This window comes from Tachypleus tridentatus, chromosome 13 (assembly GCF_004210375.1).
Source record: "Tachypleus tridentatus isolate NWPU-2018 chromosome 13, ASM421037v1, whole genome shotgun sequence".
Lineage (NCBI taxonomy): Eukaryota > Metazoa > Arthropoda > Merostomata > Xiphosura > Limulidae > Tachypleus > Tachypleus tridentatus.
The window spans coordinates 169,166,349-169,174,457 of NC_134837.1; positions in this window are offsets into that span (position 1 = coordinate 169,166,349).

Below are 8,109 nucleotides of genomic sequence, written 5' to 3' on the forward strand. Positions count from 1 at the left end.
TTATCAACATAATTATCTCAAGAAACTGATTACAGAAATCGGATTTTTTGAAAACTATTTTTTTGTAAACTTCTATGTAACATAAAATTAGTGAGTGTTGAGAACCAACCGTTTTTTTTTTCATGATTTCCCACTGAGATAATGATCTGAACAAGACGTGAGTGGTGCTGCTTTATTTACATTAGTGCCCCCCGTTAGTACAGCGGAATGTCTCCGGCTTTACAACGCTAAACTCAGGGGTTCGATTCTACTCGGTGGGCTGAGCAGATAGCCTCATGTGGCTTTGCTCTGAGAAAACACACACTTATTTTTCATTATTATGCCATTTCATAACGATTTTATGCTTTGATCTATCATTCCAGTTTTTCATGTTATATATATATATATATATATATATATATATCCATCTGCAACGCGCTGTTACTTTCAGTTGTTTCATCATACCTGTTGCTCATTAAGGAATAATAAATATTGGGAATAACTCTTGTTTATCACTTGATTTATTCTGCTAGTTGTCACCCATATTACCTTGTTATTTTATCTGCTTTATCCTACTAGTTTTACACTGAATAATATATGTGTATACATATTTATCTTCCACTAATACTTTACTTGTTCAGTTTATTTATATAGATTTGCAGTTTAATAGTACTATTATATATGTGTGTTACATGTAGCTTTTGGTATGACTTCTCTTGATGTTAGTTTTGCTTAAGGTTATTTGTTTGTGAAGTGAAATGTTGGAGTTTACAATATTTTCAGTTCATTTTGTGTGTTAAATCGCTATTCTTGAGCTGAATGAGGGAAACTGAACCCAGTTCAACAGATTCAAAGAGAAGTGGGGCATCTGAAGGGAGTAGTAACGTTCAACCTATGAGCAACAGAAAGGCGTTTCTCACTTTAATTGTAAACTTGTAAATGCTGTTCTTGTATTTATGAATAGTTTCATTGTGCTTTGTTTACGGGTCCTATTTTAATTGACAATACTGAATTAAAAATTGTAGTCATTTTGACACATATGTTTCTGTTGAAATACATCCTCGTACAAAATGTTATGCTTTCAAGTATTTATGAATATAAAAAGTCTCAAGCTTTATTGATTTGGGTGCAAAATCGAGATTGGGTGTTAATACTATATTGTCAAAAAACAGATGATGTGGCAACAGATGATATGGCACCAAATCAATACACTTCAAATCTATATTAGTTAGCACCGATTAAACCAGAACGGTTGTGACACATACCACACTTCTCATTATTACAACTCTTTCTAATAAAACATTTACATCATTACAAGTACACATGTTGTGTATTGTATTTGTAGCCAATCTTGTATTAGGTCTATGAGGTACTATTTTCTATGATATTTGTAGAAACATTATACAGTTCTATTTTCAGAACGTTCTACAAGCAGGTTGAAGGACTACATAAGCAATCTTGGGATTGTTTACTATGGAATAAAGTATAAACTCTACTAGTACTCGTTTTATTCCACATCTCGCCCTAAAGTTGAAAGTCAGGGTACACGTATGTCGTGTAGAGTTATTATCCAAGAATTACAGATCAAATGGAAGAAAGTTACGAACCAGAAATGATGTTGACCAAGTTGAAGAATAGTCAGAACAAGGAAGTGGCGCTTCATTTGCATCAGATTGCAAGAACCTAAAGATGGAACACCGTTGTGAAGATTGCAGTGAAGACATGGTCAAGTTGCTGATGATGTGGTTTCAGTTCCACAACTGTTCTTTAAAAGTGTTGTAAAGGAAGCTGTTTGTTTGCATTACTAGTTTTATGTTGTTAATTACTTATATATATATATAACCAATTCAACACCGTACCATCGCTTTTAGACCAATGATGTAAGTAAGGTGAAAATCGACAAAGTTTATCTTGTTTGTGTTGCTCGCTAATTAGATAAGTGTATTGACATTTATTGATTTTATAATCTGATTATTTGGAATGATGAACTTGTTTTGAAACGTTATTTACCACGTACGATAAACAGAGAAGTAAACAAGTGTAGCATAATTTAATAGTTACAGAAGAGTATCTGAACCATATTGATTCTTTTATACGTTTTTTCCTAATCTAAAAATATAGGAAGAATATAACTTCTTACTAAATAACTTTCGTCTACGTTTTCCCATTGATACTATTCATTTTTAGCACGTGCACAACATGACCCTTCAACTGGCTATTAAGATTAAGACGTATGAGATGCTGCACGAGCAATATTACATCATCATGTTATTTAGGCTAGATTTAAAAAGGTGACGCGATTATAAAATGAAATAAAAGCTTGGCTCAGGTTCAGGGTGTGCAGGCACATAACTGATGTGTTCTGAAACATAAAATCAAAACTGAATAAATTATATTACTTTTCCTCAGCTTTATTAACTTTAATCTGTATAAACCATTTAAAATGCTCAGTGTAAAAGGTATTGATATTTTAAATACGTTTAATTCAAGAAATTTTCCATATTTTTATTGATTTTCAATTTTTCTCTCATAATTAATCGTAATATATTTACCTGGTTATATTGTGTTAGTATGAAATGAATAATTCCCTCGAAATAGTTATTTTTTTAAGCTATTGGTTTGACTTGTAAACAAATATAGTGACAGATGGGGCCCGGCATGGCCAGGTGGTTAAGGCACTCGACTCGTAATCTGAGGATCGCGGGTTCGAATCCCCGTCGCACCAAAACATGCTCGCCCTTTCAGCCGTGGGTACGTTAGAATGTGACGGTCAATCCCACTATTCGTTGGTAAAAGAGTAGCCCAAGAGTTGGCGGTGGGTGGTGATGATTAGCTGCCTTCCTTCTAGTCTTACACTGCTAAATTAGGGACGGCTAACACAAATAGCCGTTGTGAAGCTTTGCGCGAAATTGAAAAACAAACTACAAATATGCCTCTAAACGAAACCATTGATATTTGTATATCAGAGCTTTCACGTAATACCTAAGGCTACGTTGAACCTTACAACCAATAATTTACATTTCCTATTCAGCAATACCATCTTTTAACAAATAGATAGCGCTGCGATGGGCTTTCCGCTGGGTCCAACATTCGCTAATGTGTTTCTTTCGACATCTTCCCTGCTAACTTTAGACTTATCCTTTACAGGAGGTGTGTGGATGACAGATACGTTCTTTTTTAATGAACATCACTGCTCAAAATTGTAGTGTACCTTAACCCTAAACAGACTGCTATTAAATACACATGGGAGGTTAAAAATTACAATATTTAACCTTTTTAGATATCGAAATTAACCGAAATACTAGGGATTCAATAAAAAATACTAGACCCTTTGCACAATTCGACAGCTTTGTCCCTTTCACGTACAAATTAATTATTGTAATAGCTGCGATCTGCAAAACATTTGCGGTAGTTTTCATGCCCTTATCTTGAATTTTTAATATTGTATCATTTTAACACAAGTCTTTTAAGCTATGCTTTCTTACAAGCGTTATGTGTTTGACTGATAAATATTGGTTTATTTGAAAAAAAAACTTTTCGCGGTAAGACAAAAACACTCATGTACACGTGACTTTATTTGATAAAACTATATGTAAAGTAAAAGTAAAATCATGATATCTATAATGGTGCATAGAGTACGGCACTGTTATCAGCGTTAATGTATTACACGGTTTTACGAGTTGAAACAAATATCAAAAGCCGTAGTTAAGAATAAGTACCTAAAAGATGTTTATAGCAGTTTATGAAACGAACATAAGCTAAATTATTTCAAAATAAAGTATATCTAAAGTTGTAATGAAGACAAACTTAGCTGATATGCATAAACATCTGAATGCATGTTTACCGATTTACAAAGATGTGGTTTAGAACGAACTGCGCATGCGGATCTTAGACCTAAGTAAATCGAGAAAGCTCATAGATATTGTATTATTTTGATGTTTTTCTTGGGGAGAGGATTACATGTACATAAAGGGTTTGTGTGAAACACTTTCCAAATAAAAAAAAAACTAAAATTGAAATCGAAGCTAGTCTTCACGTGATGATAATGACATTGTGCCATCGTGTACCGTACTCATTCTATTAAAACGTTTCACAAATAAAAAGACAGGTAAGGTGGTTCTGAATTGAAAAGTTACAAGCGATACGAACTCTTCATACAAAGGTCTTTCTAAAAATGTGAAATTCTCAGCGTTTGATCGAGAAATTTACGAGAAACGTTTCAGACAGACAAACACAAGCATGTTATTTATGTAAATGCTTATTAAACATAGCTTACAACCTGTGTTCCACGTATTTGAATTTACTCTCAAAAATTTCTTTCGTACACGATACTCCAAAATGTAACCGCTACCCACCGTATTTAATTAAAAAAGCATTACCAGTATTATACTCTTTAAAAGAGTCTTTAGTCTTTAAAAGTCAAATTGAACGCATACTTTATAGTTACTACCCCCAAAATGATCTTAAATTAGGTTTTAAATCTATATCATGCGCACAGAATGTTTTGCGTACTAACGCCCTACTCTCAATTTCTCATTGTTCTTGGCGTGTAGATAATTTAAAAGCTAGAATCAATAAATATGAGAATTTCTATGAAAATGCAAAATAAAAATTAATGCCAATAGCCCCATGTTTTCTCTGCGCTCCAGCAAAGTGAAGAAACAAGACAAGAACTTATTTAACTTTTCAGTTTTCAATATCCTCTGCAGGACCACAACTGATCTGTAATTATTGGTTAAAGAAAGTATCTATATCATACAACATTAAACAACCCTGAATAACATGCAGCCTTCATTTAAATTGCATATTATTTAATATCCACAGCATTTTTGTTGTTATTGCTCAAGTCTCTATTTGTTTTAGTTTTTGGTTAAATTAGTAACTTATTTTGGATTTAGTAATTCTTAATACTTTTTTCTTAGTTACGGAAGATGGAATCTGTTGAATTCCGAAACCGTTTATTTGTGTTCCTTTTGATATGAACACAATGATTCTCTCATAAGTGTCGTATCTTTTTTTATCGACTACTTCATAACATTTTTAAGGTATGAAGTAAAACCTCAAATGGCAATGATATCAGATATACTTAAATAAGTTTGCCTTTTTTGTAACAAGGAACATAAAAAATCTTAGCCTTCCATTTGAAATTATGGCCAGAGTGAGAGATGTGCGAACACCCATGTATCTAGTTGTATTTTTCAATAGTTTCCTAACAGCATGATATTATAAATGGTGTAAAAGACTGCATCTCCTTCCAACAAGTGCAATGAATATCCTTCATTTTTTCAGTATTTTCCTAGTTGAAGATGGTCCATAATCAATAGAATACCCAAAGCAACATCAAAAGCTGCAGAAGTATCCATCCACAAACAAGATTTAGAAATATTAAAACACTGTCATTTTGCACATGCTGTGAAACAGCTTGAAGAGTTAACCGTCGTTTGCATGGCCTTATTATATTACATCATTGAAATAACTGATCCTCTTGTTGAGTAGAGTAATTGGAATAAACCATCTTGATTTGTTCACCTACTGTATAAGTGAAATGCCCATTATCGTTTTTTTTTATAGAAATTGTCCAAACTATGCTACGTTCTATGAATATATCTATCTTATCCATTCTGGTGCTCTTTATGCCCTACTGTTGATGTTCTGTCCTTCAAGTAAACCTTTCATTACAAATACGGGGATCTTACGGTAGAGCAAACTGTAAATGAAGATGTTACTTCATATATGATAGGTAATGCAGCTTTTACTTCATCAAAAAACATAAAGCAAAATGTAAAGGGGTACTTACCTATACTGCGAAACGTGTCATCACTAGTCACGTACTTGACGTGCATGGATTGAAGTAATAGGAGGCTTTAAAAGAACTATTCAATCATTTAATTATTCGTGACAATCAGGTTTTCCATAACGATATCAATCATAACCAGGGAAGATCAGGTTCAACTTAAATTTCTTCCACTTTCTCTGGAATAGTTATTTTGCTCGCAGTGTCACTGAATCCTAGGTAATATCCCTTGTTATGTTGCATTAGATACAGTATGTTAAATTTTGTCCTTTGTAAGCATTTTAAATTAACATACAATTTTAGTGTCGTGTCCACTTTTTGGGGTAATATTGATTCATATATTTTCACTAGCTTTATTTATACATTATCGTATTATTAGTCCGTGGTCACAATACAATTTTACATAGCAGTCATATCCACACAAACGTAATCCTATTTTTAGATACGAAACCATTTTGAAATAGAGCTACGTTTGTGTCTAGGATTCAATTAGCCTGACACTGTTTGGCCTGTAAGATTTTATATGTGATGTTTAGAGGGGAGAGATACTTGGGGCTTCGTTCATCATATATTATGTAACTCTCGAGTTTGTTCATCAGTTCATTTTTATTAATATTTTCTTTGTGTATGGAGATTTTATTAAATAAAATTTCCATTTAACATTTCCCGTCATATGTATGTACAGACTTCAAATTGTATTATTTCGTACAATTTGCTTTATACTGCCACCTATTGAGATAAATACAAAGCTTTAAACGATGTTGTTTTTTTGTTTTTTTTAATCAAGCACTAAGCTACACAATGGGCTATCTGTGCTCTGCCCACCACGGGTATCGAAACCCGGTTTTTAGCGTTGTAAGTCCGCAGCCATACCGCTAAGCCACTGGGGTCTTTTAAACGCAGTACATAAGGTTAGAAAATACGCGAAATGTATTAGTTAATTTCAGCCAATGGAAAAAATCAGTTAAATTTTCACATAACTTCTTAATATAGTGTGTTTATTAAATATAATTAACATTTTTGGTGAAGTAGTATTTGAATCAAATATGCAGTTTTAATTGAGGCTCGACTTTCCAATTATGATCACGAACAAATTCTCATTCATTTCTCTTTACAAATTTAAAAATAAATTTATGCACAGTATGTTCACTTATATCAAGTACTTTAGTTTTAAGTGGTTCTATGATTTTGTGTATTTCCTTTTTTGATAAAACCTGTGTATATAACGAAACAGAAACACTTATTCGTACTTATCATAAGCAAATGTCTTTAAAATAACTAATTCAAATTTAATACAAATACTGACTCGAACATTTAACTAAACACGTGTTTTTCATTCTCATTAATTCATACTGCTTTATTACAACTTTGTTTATATACCTGAAAAAGCTACTTAAAAATTATTTGTTAAGTTAATTAACCTAAGATAAAATAAAAGTGTGCTTGTACTATTAGTTACTTTCATCATTAATTTTGGCGAGTTTTCCTCATATTCACTGTATATATATATATATATGTACCAGAGTTATAAAACACTTATGTCTTTGCGAATTCGTTCTTTTTGTCTCTCGAAATCTGTACGAGCCATGTGGTCAGAACGTTCGACTCGTAATCTAAGGTTCGTGGGTCCAAATACAACTAATACCAAACATGCTATCCATTTCACCCGTGAGGGTGTTATAATGTGATGGTAAATTCCATTAAGGTCTTTCTAAATTACATAAAGCAATGTTTTCTTGAAGAAAAAAAAGCATCTTCGAAATGAAACTTTAGTAACCCTAACAATAGTCTGGACTGTTCGTTTGAAAAAAAAATCATAGTAGTTAAATGACAATGATATTAGGAACAAAAAGAAAAAAGTTGTTAAGGTCAAAACATTTTTTTCTTGTTCGAAAACAGGTTTGTTTGTTTGTTTTTGTATTTCGCGCAAAACTACACAAGAGCTATCTGCACTAGCCGTGTCTAATTTAGTACTGTAAGACTAAAGGGAAAGCAGCTAGTCATCACGACGCAACGCCAACTCTTTTACCAACGAATAGTTGGATTGGCCATAACATAATAACGCCCCTACCGCTGAAAGGGCAACCACGGTTTGTGTGACGGGGATTTGATTTTGCGACCCTCAGATTACGAACCGAGCGCTTTAACCACATGGCCAAGCCTGGACCAATAGCTTTGTTCTAAATGTTAAAGCAAATAAACGGTTATTCTTATAATAAAACGTTTTAAATAACACTTGAAAACTTTATTTTATGTAAAATAAATTTCCACTTTTCTAAAGCTCTTAGACGACTGATTTTTTGTTACTGCGATATATAATATGGACGAGATTTATT